The sequence below is a fragment of the Anguilla rostrata genome, chromosome 9 (genome assembly GCF_018555375.3).
Source record: "Anguilla rostrata isolate EN2019 chromosome 9, ASM1855537v3, whole genome shotgun sequence".
Taxonomy (NCBI): domain Eukaryota; kingdom Metazoa; phylum Chordata; class Actinopteri; order Anguilliformes; family Anguillidae; genus Anguilla; species Anguilla rostrata.
Window position 1 is genome coordinate 39,372,743 of NC_057941.1, and position 17,361 is coordinate 39,390,103.

Below are 17,361 nucleotides of genomic sequence, written 5' to 3' on the forward strand. Positions count from 1 at the left end.
GAAAAGGCATAATCAAAAACCACTTCCCCTCCACACCGTGCATAGCCCAGCTCCCCAATGCCTTTAAGACACTCCTCTCCTCTAGGCGTAGAAGCTAGGCTGGCGGGCAGCACCCCCACTGCTGCTACTTGGGGCGAAGGCCACTTTTCCCGAGTGCTCACGGTGACAGGAGGCGGTGGCAGCAGCCACTCATCTGGAGGACTTGCGGCATCAGGATCTGGCGACGAGGGACCCTCCGGAGGGCTCGCGGTGACAGGAGGTGGCGGCAGAGGCCAGTCGTCCGAAGGCCTGCTCTCTGTAGACCTGGCGGGCAGCAACCCCATTCCCTTCCTGGCACCACACACTGTATATTAAAGACTTAAAACAAAATGATCATAAGGAGAGGAATAACTTAATATGCTGCATTTATTGCATAAAAATAAGCAGTGTAACCTATGCCACACTATAATTGTCTGTATAGCGAACTGAGCCTCTGCTTGAGCAAACCAAATGGCAGCCTGCTGTTCCCAAAACTCCGGTAGCTTGATCACTACTGCGTTAGCCATGTTCAAAAAGTCTCTGGAAGCGTCCAAAAACAAACGTTGGGTCACCAATGCAGAGGAGCGCGGAACAAAAGGTCTTCAAGATGGTTTGTTAGATGCAATACACCAGTGTGTCTCTTTACTATTTACTTCCTGATAAAGACAGACAATCACGTCACTCTCGAGCGCCCACTCAACATTCTGCCCCTCTCTTAAAGGAGTCCAGTCTCCGGTGTCGGCCCAACCCTGTGACTAACACCGAACAAAGTGAATTCTGCTGTCCTTAAGAGCATCTTTAACAATGTTACAGAGTTTTTCTTATTTTAGATGGTGCCATGCTCATGTTCTATTCTAGTTCTATTCTTGCTTATATAAGTATAACTTTCCAGGAAATCATTTTAGGGCATGCAAACTCGTTCAAACTGATCAATCACTGACGTTTGGTAGCTAGCTAAGAGAAGCAGTACCTGTGTCACACTAACTAGCTAGTAGATTATTTAAACAGAGTTGATGCAATAATATGCTGGATTATGGATATCGATACAATGCGGTAACGTTAGGCTGTACCATTGACAGTGCAAACAAGAGACATAGTGGCATTATGGTTCCACAAGAAAATATTAAATATCAGAAATTTACTTTCACTTGAAGATGCCTTGGTGAAGAAACATAAAGAAAGCCAGCATATAGTTTTGGAATTTAAAAAAAAAAGAAAGATTTTGTTGGTCGGGCAGAAATTATTGGGAAATTATAGGGGAAACACAAGTGAAAAACAAAGTGCTATTATTTTGTATCTTACAGGAAAATGAAAACTAATTCTTGGAATACAAATAAGCAACAGACTTTTTTCTTTTTGATTGAGAGGACATAATCGGAGCTGACCGTCGGTTATTTTTAAAATGAACAACCAATTGTGCAAATTGTTAATTTATTGGCAGATACCGATCATTGCCCGATGCATTAGTGGATCCCTAACATTACTGTTAAATGACCACTACTATAAGTATTTGGATGTTTTGAATCAACTTGGTGGCTCGCTTTACAAGCAGAATAAGAATAATAAGTATGCAAGAGAACAGGCAGTAGGTTGCTGAATCAACCACACTAATAAATGGAAGGTTGGACACTGACAAGCCTGAAATGAGATTTTGCCTACTTTGAGTGAAACATCAAAATAGCCAAAGAAAATGTGTTGGCGTCAGGCTCAAGTCTGGTCTGGCAAAGTTTTGTTCTTTGTTTATAGGTGGAAATAAAAATGGATGTCACCTATTTCCATTATGGGTTTATGCTATATTTGACTGGGGTGAGCAAAGATGTGTGCAAAAAAAAATACATAAAAAAAGTTTTGTTTGCAAACTAGCAGTAGAATAGGTTCATTAGTTTGCTCCTCACTTGTGAAAACATTGCTTAATGTACCCATTTTATAATATAATAATCCTGTCTGTGATATTATTAGTGAAACATGTAATTGTAAACAATAATGTGCTGTCCCCCACCCTAATCTCAATCTCAGATTTCAGTGTTTAGGTGAGCCATGATTCAGTTTACATAGACATGTTTTTAGTCTGTGGCAGAAGACCTGGCTGTCCTGATTGTGGTGGGGAGCTTGTTCGACCACTGGAGGGCCTGGGTAGAGAAGAGACAACATCAAGAGGACCACTCAGGGAAGGAACTGCAAGATGGCCACAAGCTGTGGGGCAGAGTGATATGTAATGAGTGTAAGGTTTTATATTGTAAATAACAGGGCACAGTTTCTCCTGCCACGCTGTAGACTCAGACCAGTGATGTACATTTCATTTGGGAAACATCTGGTAATCAGTAATTATGGTCAAATACAAGGCAGGCTGCAGAGATGCACTTTCCAGTATGGCAGCACCTTATTTTCTTTTCTCATATTCATTCCACATACACTTCAATACCTCGGAGAGCACCAACCCTTCCCTTGCAGAAGCACCAAGCACACCTGCAAGTCATGAACAATCAAGTGGAGCTAGAGGTGTCTGCTTATCAGAGGTGGAAAGGAACACCTTTGAACAAACCCTCCTCACAAAAAGTTTTACAAAAAGCCTACGGGAGGGCATTTTGCTATTTTAAGGGTTCTGTTTTTTAACATATAAGGAGTTCTGGAGGCTTGTTGCATTTTGCCATATTCTATAGTGCTGCCAAGTGGAAGTACCATTTTTGTCAAATTAACTGAAAAAATAATTGTGTGCTTTTGTTTGATTAGCCTGTCATCTTGGGAATCTGCCTGCGACTTCTCTCTATTCCACACTCAGTCTCAATGGACACAAATCCATGGTTTATGTAAGATCTGACTTGATTTGAATCTCATTGGGACTTCCTGGTGAAATAAAGGGAAAATCTATTTTTAAAACCCCTTATATGTGCAACACTTGCATATACACTTTCCAGAGATAAATGGATTAATGTGCACATACTATTCTACCTTAAACTTGTATATGTGCTAATGCATGATGAATGATTTCATTCCAGTCTATGCAAAATATTTAACAGTTTTTGCCTATATTTATACTCCTGCTTTCTTTAGTTTTTCTAGTGCTTTGTTACCTTTTCCCTGAGAATGCCTCCTGCTTTTCCCCTGAGTATCGCATGGAGGATGGAGAGGCCACTGCGGCACAAGATCAAAGGGTCTGACCCCCTAATGTAATGGTCCATGTGACCACTCTCTTGTGTGTGTCTGTATAAGAGAGATGATTAGGAACTGAGGACTGTCCAGAGATGATTTGAAATAAGTTTTCCTGCTTCCTGGGAGAAGATATTTCAGAAATATGGGCATTTTACCAAGTGGCACAAATAGACTGATGTAAATAGACTGTGTGTGTGTGTGTGTACACATACACACAGAAGACTCAAATAAAAAACATGTCAGTGAGATGTATTTTTTCTCATAACGATTGAGACAATATCTAGGGGGTAGGAGAGGTGAAAGAAGCTGATAAAGATAAATATTTTTTCATCTTTGTTAATATGACTGCTGCATGTTTTAAAGGAAGAATGTAAATGAGAGGAAGTGCAATGGAGATGGAAATCTATATGGGTTTTTGTGCACATGTAAAATTTGGAGGGACATAAGTTTGTGTGTCAGTAAACCATATTAGACAATTAGGTTAAATTAAGACATTTGACAGAAATTCATTGAAAATGAACAGATGTCACAGTCAAATGCTGTAGGCTAATAAAACTGTAGACACTGTTAAATGGAAAAGACACAGATGGCTGTTCACCTTGAAACTTGAGCATCCAGCTCTGCCAATTCAGGGTACAGGTACTGCAGAGACCCTTTCATGATTAGATTAAACTTCAGTGCCAAGGCAAAGAAAGAAAAGAAAGAAAGAAATAAACTAGCAACAGTATTCTGGATGAGCTGCAGAGGTCAGATGGCAGAGGCAGAGAGGCTACTGAGGAGCAAACTGTCAGCACCAGGACTAAAAGCTGGGTTTGAGTAGGTGATGAGGAAGGGACGGATAATTCAAATGTTGAACAGGAAGAATTTGCTTGTCTGACCAGCTGCTGTGATGTTCTCGGAGAAGGACAGTTTGTTGTCTGAGATTCTTGTCAGGGTGAAAAATAGGGCAAGCGGGGGACTTGGCTGGGAAATAGAGTATCTCAGTTTTAGCCAAGTTGAGCTTTAGGTTGATTTTTCATCCAGCATGAGATGTCTTGTAGGCAAGCTGAGATGCAGGCTGAGACTAGTGTAGCAGAGGGAGGAAGGAGAGAAAGTGTTGTGTGTCATTAGTATAGCAATGATATGGCAGGCCATGGGAGGAGATTACAGAAACAAGAAACCTGGTATAGAGAGAGAAGAGGAGATGACCAATGGTAAAATGATTTGTATATTTGTGTCTGCTTATTGAGAAGTGTTGTTTTCTGATATTGATGATAAATTTTATTGAATGTATTGCAGTATATTCCATTTCCCTACCGATGAAGTGGTTTAACACAACATCCATATTAATATTGATGGTGGACCATATTGAACTACCCATTTCTGAAACACAAGAGTTTTTTATCAATAGAACAGGAACTGCAAAAACTGATGCCTGAACTTATTAAAAAGAACATGAACAGCTAGAGGTAAACTCAGATCTTTGCTTTTATCTTACTTCAAAAAAAAAAAAACATTGAAAAAATAAGCATTTGGGACAAGGCAAATCATTCTGACACTATATGATATGGCATGCAGTGCAGAAGACATTTTTTCAGTGCATGGCCTGATTGTGTTACGTAATATAAATAATATACAGTGATCTTTAATGGTCTGTTTGCAATAAAGACACAGACTGACAAATATTTCTGTCAAAGATGTACATAGAGCAGTCTGTCTGAGTTTTTGTTAATTAACAACAGAGATGGAGGTCAGTGCTTGCCCAGTATGATTGGCCATTCAGATACTTAGGAACAGGTGGCTTATTGTCAGTGGAGAAAGAGACATGCTATTAACATTAGGAACATTAGAAGCCAATGCCTATTAGGGACAAATGTTCATTTTAAGCTTGTGAAATGAGTAGATCACTGAGAAAGTGAATATTTTGTTATTTGTGTGGTGCTTGTTAACATTACATTTAGCTGGTCTAGAAAAAAAAGAGTATGAGAGAACATTTTTATATTTTTGCTAGGGAATATACATTACTCAATAAGAAGAAGTTGGAGATATTCTCAGCTTTTAAGTAAACTACTCCAGATGATGAAGCACACTGTACATAATTTAAGAAAACATGCAATTATTGAGGACGATTAGGAGCACTTTACTTGCATTACATATCAGAAAGTCTACATAACATAAACCTGTGTTATCCAGTCATGGGAACGTATTATATCTTAACAATGTTATACAACTGTTATAATGTATACATTAGTAATAATGAACCAATTATTTAGAATCTGTTTTTGTAAGATTTGCTGCATATAGTATGAGAGTGTTATTGCATTCGTCACAAGATGTATAGCACTGCTGTGACAGGCTATGACAGGTCTTATGCAGTGCTATTGGTAGCATGATGTAGTAGACTTTGTGATCAATAGATCAATTGAAGTGTTACAGGAAAGTTTACTATTGTTACTATAAATTACAAGTTACATTGTAGTATTATATAAAGTCATAATTATATTATTACTAAAGATCAGATGTTATTTTTGTGTAAATACAATAAAACCTTGGGATTAACTGAAATAATTGTGATAAAGTTTTGTCAGGATAATTTCACCTCTGCAGGGCTGAATATATAACAGTTCATACGAGTAGAATGATGCTGGTGAAAATACTTGTCAGAAAAAAGTAATTTTAAGTCATTCATAGATTTCCCTGAACCCAGCCAGCAGCACTGCTGGGGAAGATGACCACCCATCAGTTTGTTGAAGTGTTTTAGCCTTGAACAAACTCACAAATACATAAGAGGAGTAAAAGTTTGACTTTGGGGAGTGAAAGTTTAGAGAATGACTGGGTGCATAAAATTGAGTGAACATATTTATCAGCTAACATTCTGAGCCTCAAAGACTGATGGTGGGCCTTCCCATATTTAATGATAAGTCTTCAGAAACTGAATGTGGCACTCAGCATTCCTGTGCAGATGTCAAAGTGGATTGGAATTTTATGTTGGTTGCTGGTTAGATAAGTGTCTCAGGACAAAGTTATTTAAGGTAGGAGGGATGGGAGATGACAAGTGATAAAGCTGCCCTAGTGATAGCTAAGAATCCAGTGTCATGAAGAATCATTGGCTTGCTGATGTCTGGGCCTGGTGGAAAAGAAAAGAGTTTCTATCCCTTTACACCAGGGTATGTTTTAGCTTCAAGAGAACACAAAACACAGCCACTATCATTTACAAGTCACAACACTGTTTACTACAGTATTTCTATTAGATACTTCCCAATCAACAAGGGACCTGGGCTTGCAACTCTGAAGCTGCAGGTTCAATTCCCAGATGGGGCTCTGCCATGGCAGTGACAACATAAGATACTTAACCTGAAATACCCAGCTGTATACATAGATGTCATACTAAAGAAATGAAAATGGATGACTTAGTCTCTCTGGATAGGAGCATCTGCAAACTATACATGTACTATTTTCTCTCACACAATCCCAAGGGCTCCAAGAAATGTATAATGACTGTAAAGAACTGTCAACAAGTCTAAAGGAGGGGTGGCAGAGTGAACACTGGGCTTGACTTGAAAGTATGAATGTATAGTTGACATCAGAGGATAAGCGCAGCTTTCCAATGATATATCACAAGCTCTATGCACCAGATTGAGGGGAAGCAGACTGTTTTGTCAGCTGAGTATCAGGGCACTAAAACATGTACAACCAGACTTCATAAATACCTGGTCAAGAATCATGTTAGCAGACACATACAGTGTCATACCTGAATAATGAATGTGACCAACATAATAAAGTTTTGCATGGAATTTATGAAAATATATTAATCTGTTAATCTGAAGTCTATCTGAAATCAGCATGGATGTGTACATTTATATAGTATGACCCTGTACATGTCTATACAGACAAGGGACACATAATGGGAAGTAAAATAAATCTCCAATCAGTAAAGCTACATCAATCCTATAAACTACGAATTAAGACGCTCAAGGAATAAAAAGTCTAACAACGATTCTTAGCTCGAGGAGCTCCAAGGGAATTCTCCCTGGTGAGCGAGTCAGCGCGAGAGATAGCCTTGAGAAACAGAGTGGCTCAACGCGGGTGCGGGGCACGCGCCGCAGAAGTGAGGCGAACAGGCACGAAAGGAACTGTGGTATCCTCGCGGTCGTTATTGTTTCCCTGCAGCTTAATTCGACAACAAGAGAAGAGGGATCCGCTAGAGGAATCGTCGAGGGAGGTTGTTTATTTTAAAGGCAGAAAAACAACGGAAAAGTGCAGGGTTTTCATTTCGAAGGATGTACTACGTGCGTCGGCTCGTCAGTTAGAAATACAGAGGACTCCCCTGGATGTTACGAGCTCTTCTGCCATTCTGTGATCCCACCAGGTTTGGAAGCAGAGGAGCTTGCAATCGTTTCATCATTTCCGAGCATTTACAGCGCGACACAGGAGCTGTGTGAGGGGAAAGTAAGATCGCATTCCGTCGCATACAGTGAGTAACAGGACTTGTTTTTTTTTGACGGTTGATTGTTGATAGGCAAGAGTGAATTGCATAGATTAAGAAACATTCACCACTATAAACTGAAAGGGATGATTGCCTTTTCCAATAGCGCGCTGAAAATATATCGCTTTATATCTCTATTGTGTTGTATTGTAAGTTTTGTAGTAATAGTAAGAATAGTAAGAGGAGCAGCTGTAGAAATATTAGTACTGTTCTACTATAGTAGTAGAGTAGAGTTCTTTCAAAGTAAGCAAGTTTCTTCATTGTTATTCGTATAATAATAATAACGACAACAACAACAGCATTAATAATAATAATAATAATAATAATAATAATAATAATAATAACAACAACAACAACAACAGCCTATTATTAGTATTATTATTATTATTAATAATAATAATAATAATAATAATAATAATAACGATAATAATAATAATAATAAATATTATTATTATTATTATTATTATGCAGCTATATCTATTGAGTTGCACTAAGTTGGTGTTTTAAGAATAAACAAAATAGAGAGTAGTTAACCCTTTTAACACGTAGCATTTTGCTGGCGAGTTTCAGGGTTTTATCACATGTCATTTCAGTCACAGCCTGTTTAGCTGCTTGTAATTGTAATGGTAAAATATACTACAATAATTTCAGAAAAGGTACACAGTAAAATGTTCTGTGTTAAATCAACTTTTTTTGAGTACGTAGGATCTCTCTTGAACTCAGATTTATGCTGTTCGAGTCAAATTAACCCAGGACATTTTACATATTATATTTAGGTACTCTTGCTGCCACCTCCAGCATTACAGCCTCAGCCAGTTAACAGAAAGACATACCATATTTCAGATGATTTAGAAAAAATATCTTAAGCAATAAGATCTGCTGGGATCACCATGTCTTACAGGTTTGGAACACCAAAAGGCAAACTTTTTTACTCTATTGATAGGCATATACTGTAGCCCCTTTTTAATTTAAGTGTGATCCCAAGCTGCTTACAGAGACCTGAAATGTATGCAGCCATTTCCAGAATATTATTTCATATTGTTATTGTGCTGTATATGATTGACATAATTATTGCGAAGCATGGATGGCATGAACAGAGCACCGTGATTCTTATGGATCAAATGTGTACATTTTTGTAAACAGAATGTCAATGCTGAGTTCACTTGAGTCATCATTGTAAGGTTTTGCCCCATAAATGACCATTTGTGTATTTTACCACTGTGCAAAATCATGCAATACAGTTGTGGTGCCATTATTTTAATTCAGTTATTTTACATAACTTTTTAAAAAGCTGGAGGAATTTTATATTCTTGGTGTTATCTGCTGGTCTCTTAATTTCTTAACCGACTTAATTTCTGGTTGATTTCTGCCTACAAATTGTTAGAAATGGACAAGAGTTAGAGCTTGTTTCAATTTTTGAAAAGAGTATCATGTGCTTGAATGCTCTTTAGATATGACTAATGCTTTAGCTGGAGTTACAAACTCTGTAGTGCAGGTTCACCTTAATAAGGCTGCTTTAAAGGAATGGCCTTTGTGATACTTGTGAGTTATATAATGCATGTTAATGAAACATTGCTTGAATGTTAATTAACCAATGGTTTGTTTCAAGCCCTGGCTGGCACTAATTCTGCGCTTCTAAAATAACCATACATGAATTGGACCACTTCTTGTATTGTGATACGGATGTGAAATAAGACATTCATGTAGTTCAGGGTCATTTCAGAACAGGGGGATGTAGCTGTATGTCTTTGGGCTGTTTTCCCTTACTGTAGAATTTGCACTCAGTGAAGGAAAGAGGTTTAATGGACACGTTGCCTCAGATCTGAAACCACAAAGTGCCTTTATGTTCTGAAAATATACTGTATAAGGTCAGGCAACATTTTTCTGCTCCTTTGGCCAAATATTTCTATAATAATTTTGTAAGTTTTAAAAATCAAATGTGACTTAAACCCTTTAAGTTGCATTTGCCCATATTTAGGCCAGAGTGGGTTTATTTGCATTCTGTCTGTAAAAAAACTAATTCTGTTTTTTACGGTGAAATTTTCAATTCATTTGGTCGCAAGATATACTGCTTTAAAGTGCTGAAACTCACGGTTCTATCTATCAACTATTTTACGATGCCAATGTTTTAATGACGATGGGTCCTTATTTCATGTGGGGGAAGCAAAACAAGCTTGGGAGGTTCTCACCTTCTATGCATTTTGGAAATTCACAGATGGCACAAATCAAGTTAGCATCCTTATTGTGGCAGGTGCGCAGCAAATCCATAGTAGATTTTTGTCCCAAAAATGTGCTAACATGGAGGAATTATTGTTGTTCATTTTGTCATTGCATACAATATACCGTGCACATAGGAATGTTATTATCTCTGGTTTGTAGAGACACGCTAGAACAAGATGAGCCCACCTACAATGTTCTCTGACCAACACTGGCCAAGCAGTCCCTCAGTGTAGCCAATGGGACCCGTCATGCGCAAGCAATAACTCGTCATGGACAGTATATCTTCTGTCCAGTACACAGCCTGCAGGGTATTATATTGATGACTCAGTAGCATGTTAGCCACTGAAGTTATGTTTATAATGGCACATAGTTTGTTAAGATTGCAGAAAAGGACATGCATTGTTTCTCCTGCATAAACAAACCATAACTGTTTCAGTAGGCACACATGAGAATGTTACACACCGGCAAAAAAAAGCTCAAGAGATTTTATCCCTAAAAAGGCTGCTGTTTTACAACAAATATTTATTTTGCATGTCTATATTTAAACAGTAGACCTTAGAAGAAATCACTCATCTGAGTGTATATTTCTGGAGGACAGTAAAAACAGCTTTGACTCCACAGAAGATGGCATGCTCAATGAAGGACTTTATATACTGTTTATTAATTGGTGAGCAGCTAAATACATTCTCAAAATATTTTTATTATTATTCAGTATGCTTATAAATAAGTAATAGGCCTGATTTTGAGTAATAAATGTGGCATATGAAATTATGGGATGTGTTTGACATGTTGATGGTGGTGGGGTATTTGACAAAAACTTAAGTCAATGGACCTCAGTCAATGGATTAGTAAACTAGATATCTTATGTAGTTATTTTCTACTATCTCCCAGACCTGCTGCTGTCTGAGGTGGCACAGGGAGGGCAAGGAGAGGCAGGTGGAGAGGGACAGGGATGGGGAGGGTGACAGTCAGGGTGAAAGTGAGCTAATTTCAGCACACTTCTTCCATGAGAATATGGTATACAGTATATAGTATTTTACACCTCTAAAGCCCAATAAATATTATTTGATTACCAAGTGTCCTTTTGGCATCTCCAAATGGCCTTTTTGGAAACCTGCCCAGACATAGCTTATGAAAAACTATGCAGAATGCTCATATTTGTTGGTATTGTCATCAAATTAGAAAAACTCCATTGTGTTTCTGAACCCTTCTGGCACTGCCACAAGCGTCTGTATCCACTCAAAAAAAAAAAAAAAAATCTTTTAGGTGAGCAAAAAAAACTTCACTGTTTGAGCTTCTGTTACTTTGTTTCAGTAATATTTAGATAAATGTTGTCTCTTGGAAAAAAAAAGAAGAAGCTATAATCAAAAGGGTTGTAGAACATCCATCCATTATCTATACCCGCTTATCCTGAGCAGGGTTGCTGGAGCCTATCCCAGTGTGTATTAGGCAAGAGGCAGGAATACACCCTGGGCAGGCTGGCAATCTGCCACAGGGCACACATACCATTCAACATTCAATCACACACTCATACCTATGGGCACTGTGAAGTCTCCAATTAGCCTACCTGCATGTCTTTGGACTGTGGGAGGAAACCCATGCGAACACAGGGAGAACATGCAAACTCCACACAGAAAAGCCTCAAGCCAAGATTCTAATCCACAACCTTCTTGCTGTGAGGCAACAGTGCTACCCACTGCACCACCGTGCCGCCCCCAGTGGTAGAACAGTAACCATTTTATTTTGGGTGTATCACTTTTCAGGCTTGTGTTAAAAAAGGAGGTGCTACAGAATCGGTTAAATAAAAACAAAAATAAGGAATGAAAATGATTCCAAACAATTACAGCAAACGTGTAGAATTAAATCTTCAACGGATAGCCCTTCTCTGCACCCTCCCTCCCTAAATATGCACTTGAGAGCTGGGTAAAACAGGGAAGCGTTTGCTTTGATGTTGATAGAAAGAGAAGTCCATATATTCAGAGGCTTACACCCCTAAACCATTTATGGACTTAACCTTCCATTCAGAGGAATTCCCACTACCATACTTATTGTATCATTTTAGAGAGATTTGTCATCTTAAGGAGGACAAAATAATATCTACAATAAATGTGTGTAACTCAAACTCAATTGCACCTGTGGTAATACAGATTTTTAAAAGTGACAGTACTGTTGAAAGCCAACATTTTAACGCCTCTCAGATCCTCCAGTTGCACTTGATCGGCACTTCTTGCAGTGGGATGAAGCACGGCTGAGATATGTCAGCCCTCAAAGAATGCAATTTCCTCATCTGTCAATAGCAAGCAGGTCTATTAGTCACTTGTGAAAAGAGAGGAAGTCTTATGCCTCGCAGGTAACAGGTCCTTCCTTTTTTGGGGTGTATTATAAAGCCCATCTGGCTTGTTGGCAGCATGGTATCTCTTCCCATCATTGCTTGCACAGTGTGGTAAGCTTTGGCTCCTGTCTCTGACCTGGTACAGCTGTTACTTAGCAACATCTCTGGCACCATACAATTGGGTCAGACCCTCTGTCTGCTAAACCCCATGAATGAAGGGCAACTGAAGCCAGTTTCTACCAACCGCCCCCTCCACATGACTGATTATGATGACAAAATTGTTATGCCTTTTTTGGCCTAATTACGGTTCATTCATACATGATATCATTCTAAAGAATTCACAAGGAGCATTTATTAAGTGCAATTTGTATATTTTCATGAGCAGGGAAGTTTGAAGACCTGGTTCTTTTTTCAGTTTCTATTTGTTCTTCTGGGAGCATTGTGTGAGTGACTCAAATTTTAAGCCTCACAGAAGTATTCTGACAACTGCTGAAGTTGAATATTACACTGTAAAATTCTTACAAGAGCCAGCTACTTTGTGAGCATTTTGTTAATCCAGCAAAATACACTGGGTTTAGATATTTCACATAGACTGCACTTACAATACACAAAATCTTGTTTCATCTATATAATGGAAATACAGTGCCATGAAAAAGTATGTTCCCCCTTCCTGATTTCCTCTGCATATTTGTCACAATGACTGGTTTCAGATCTTTAGACAAAATGGGATATTAGACAAAGGGAACATGAGTAATCACAAAACACATTTTTGAATTATTTCATTTATTCAGTGAAAAAAGTAATCAAATACCCATATCACCCATGTGAACAGAAATTTCCTCCTTGAACTTAATAACTAGTTGCACCACCTTTAGCAGCAATAATTGCAGCAAACACTTCCTATAATTTGATATCAGGTTTTCACATTGCTGTGGAGGAATTTTAGCCCACTCTTCTTTGCAGAACTGCTTAAAATCACGCAAATTGGTAGGCTTTCGAGCATGAACTGTATGTTTCAGGTGCTGCTATCTCTATTAGGCTACCCCAAAACTTTCATTTTGGTTCTTTTTTGCCATTCAGATGTGGGCTTCTGTGTTTTGGATCATTGTCTTGCTTCATAACCCCATTACGCTTCAGCTTCTGCTTGTCAGGCGGGGGGTGCGGGAGTGGACCCAAAAGCAGAGTAAAAACCCAAAGTCCAAAAATGGGGAAAACAAAAGACTTTAATACAAAGCACGGGGAACAAAGGGAACAGAAAGCCTCGCAGGGCGCCAATAACAAACAAAGGGAAAAACCAAAAAATTGCGGGAAAACAAAAAATCCAAAAATCCAAAAACAGAGAGAACAGAGCGGGCAACAAGCAACAGGCAACAGGTAGGCAAAACACGTACAGAAACAAACAGGCAAGGCAGGCAGGTAGCAAACCGGAAACAAACCACAAACTGGTACAGAAACAAAAGGATCCAGCGCCTGAGTGAGGGAGAGGGAGACTTAAATAGGAGCGACGCAGACGAGACACAGGAGGGCACAATGAGCAATCAAGCCACAGAGAGGGAGGGGAACACGAGACAAAACGCAACTAATAATTGGATAACGAGAACCAATAAAACAATTAACAGAACACAAAACCGAGGTGCCGCCATCTGGCGGCCCAACAGAGAAACAACACAGGGGGAAGACACAGAACCCTGACACTGCTCATGGACAGATGATTGGAAATTCTTCTTAAGACTTCATGGTTCTTTCAGTAATGGAAAGTCCTCAGGGTTCCAAGGCTGAAAGCATCCCCACACCATCGCACTACCACCACCATGTTTGACTGTTGGTAGGATGTTTCTTCTGTGAAATGCTTCATTTGTTTTATGCTGGATATAATGGGACTTATGTCATCCAAAAAGTTGCACATTTGACTTATCTGTCTATAGAACATTAACTCAAAAGGTTGGGGGATCATAAAGGTGCTGTTTTTTGCAAATGTGAGAGAAGCATTGATGTTTCTCTTGGTTAGCAGCAGTTTCCACCTTGCTACTTTCCTATGAATCACATTTTTCCCCAGTCTCTTTCTTATTGTGGAGTCATGGACACTGACTTTAGCTGAGGCAAGAGAGGCCTGCAGTTCCTTGGATGTTCTTCTGGTATTTTTTGTGACTTCCAATCATTTCACCCTTGGATACATTTTGGCAGGCTGGGTACTCGTGGTAAGATTAATCACTGTTTGGAGATTTGGAATTAATGGCTCTCACTGTGGTTTGGTGTATTCCCATTTGTCTAATATTGCATTGTCTCTAAAGATCTGAAACCACGCAGTGTGACACATGTGTAGTCATAGAGGAAATCAGATGGGGGCATATCATTTTTCACGGCACAGTATTCTCTTTTTTTTTACTCGAACATTTAGTAAATGTCATGCCTATGATGGCTTTAAAAAAGTTGTCATTTGTGTTTCTTGTAGACCACAGAGAGGTGAGCCACATGCCAACATGGGCTCTGTTAAGTACTCTCGTCACATTTAGCTTCACCCCTAGATGGTGGCCTAATTCATTATTCACTGTTGCTGTAATAATGCTTGTAATACAATAGTACTTAAACACAAGAGCACTGGCTGCATCACTGTTATTCCAAGATATAAAAAAAGACTAATTCAGAAGACAGAAAAACCTTCTGCCAAATTTAAATGAGATGAATAACAGAGTGAATATCTGAACAAATTTAAATATGGATTGATTTATGATCACCTTGTGAGACTGAAAGATTGTACTTACTAGAACTAAGTAGTAGAGATATATCGGCCATTATTTGACTTTTTTGACGACATCGGGATCGGCAGTTATGCAGCCGATGTTTCCCAATTTTTAAATAACTATAATAAAAAATAATAAAAAAAACATTGATTATTTATCTGTACTTGTCTGTTCGAATGTTGTAATTGCTATTTACTAGAATTATCCAATAGAGGGGGCTCTAATACAAGTATGAACTGCAGCAGCTGACACGCTACTTCTGTATTAAGACGTTTGTCACTCGTGCCTCATCCAGTATTCTCAACTGCAAGACTTGTCTGCACAGATTCGATTGGCGCAATAAAGGTATGTATATTTAGTGAAAGTTTTTAATTACATGCGTTTATACAACCACTATGTTTATCAATCCTCATTATCAAGCGAGCGAGCTAGCTAATATTTGGTTCAATCCTCATTACCAAGCTAGCTGGCTAGCAAGCCTTTATGAAGTGGCAGTGAGCACATAAGCAGCGTAGGATCTACATTTCCAGAGGACATCGCTGTATTCTCAAATAAATAACCAGCCAAAATAAAATGGTGATTGAATGCATTACACATTTGTTTCTTTTATCTGAGATAATGATATTAGCTACTATATGATGCTCTGTCAATAGCCAACGTGTTATTGCAAGCGAGTGTGTCATCTAGTCACGCAGTATCGTAGCAAGCTAACCAGACAGTAAAAATGCAGATAAAACACTTCTAACGTGGATCATTTTAAGCCATGTTATCTAGCTTTGTCGTGATAACATGAGAGAAGGATTGCTGTTGGAGAAGTGAATCAACCAACAGTTAGCGCGGGTAACCTGCCCGAAAGCGCATTGTAGTTTTTTTCACGTATTTCATCCAGTAAATTAAATTTCATCTAACGTTACACTTGATTCACTCATTAGTTCCGCTAGATAATGTCTTACTCTTTGAGATCATGTAGTAGAAATAAAATAAGAAAATATAATTCATTTAACTTGTATATAATATATAATAAGAAATAATGAGGCTGTGTCAATAGCTAATGGCTTATTGCGAGCGAGTGTGTCATCTAGTCACGCGTCAGAGCGAATTGTAGTTATTTTCGAATTCTTATGGACAGGGAAACTCGCTAGATAAAGTCTTACTCTTTGAGATCATGTAGGAATAAAATAAAAAAGTATCTATTCTCAGTAAATGAATTATATTAAGAAATAATAATAACACATTAATAACAACAGCAACAATAATAATAATATTAATAAAAATACATGTTTGAAACTGGAAAACTGATTTTTTTAAATTAATTTTTTATAGATGGCTGGAAAAGAAAGGAGTAAAAGCAAGGTGTGGAGTTATTTTGACTTCACACACTTAAAGATGGTGTTAATATATATTTAATATCATCTTTTACATTTTATCTAAAAAGTTCTTTGTGTGTTTATTTTTATTTGTTTGCTTATAAGTTGAAATGTTCTTAAATATAGAAACTTTAATAAAATATAAGTTTTTCAAATTGATTTGAAATTATTGCACTTTTTGACAGAATATCGGTCAAAACATCGGTAATCGGTGGGCTAGGACTGTCCAAAATCGGGAATGGCATCGGACCCAAAAATCTGGCATTGGTCGGGCTCTACTAATTAGGTCATTGTGAGTACATGGATAGAATACAAACTAAGTGGCTAAATCACAGAATGATGATACCGTAACTAACAATGATCATTTCTTCTGCATCTGCTCAGTGTTGACAAGTGTTAACAGTTATTGTGCAGGCTGCTGGTTTTAAGTGTGGAAGAACTACTCATGTTTTTGTTTTCATAATTAGTTTAGGGATCCCAAACTCCAGTCCTGGAGGGCTGTGTCTGCTGGTTTTCAGTGTGTTTCACCACTTAGGTGATTAACGTTGCTAACTGATTGGCTAATGAGTCCACATGCATGCATGAAAACATGCATGCATACACATGCACACACACACACGCACACACACAGAAGCTGTCCATAATGGAGATTCTTGGTTTAGCTAAAACTCAGGCACTTCAAACACCAACTATTTTGTAAGTGTACCGTATTTATTTCACCTGTTTTCAGAAAACTGAAAATTTCAGCTATCTTCAAGGTACACAGTAAAATGTTCAGTGTTAAATCACCACTTACAGAGTACATATGAGTCCCAATTGGACATTTTACTGTGGATGGTAGTGGTAACCAACCCTGTTCCTGGAGATATGCCATCCTGTAGAATTTAATTTCAACCTTAATTTACTTATTAGCAGCTGAACAAGATCTTTAGCTGTTGAATGAGGTGTGCTTTGTTGGAGCTAGAGTGAAAACCTACAGGATGGTAGATCTCCAGGAACAGGGTTGGTGACCACTGGTGCATGGTAATACGCTAGGTATCAAAAGTTATGCTGCTAATTCTGTTAAAA

At 38.3% G+C, this 17,361-nt stretch overlaps 1 protein-coding gene across 2 annotated transcripts in view; it reads left to right on the forward strand.

The window, feature by feature from the left end:
* Positions 1-7,066: 7,066 nt before the first annotated feature.
* LOC135263748 (contactin-5-like) overlaps positions 7,067-17,361 on the forward strand; it is a 382,506-nt gene continuing 372,211 nt past the window's right edge. The window contains exon 1 of one of the 2 annotated variants that reach the window (XM_064352101.1): positions 7,067-7,621. The gene's annotated coding sequence lies outside the window, so the exon portion shown is untranslated. The remainder of the gene's footprint in view (positions 7,622-17,361) is intronic. The other variant, XM_064352104.1, reaches the window with a different exon arrangement.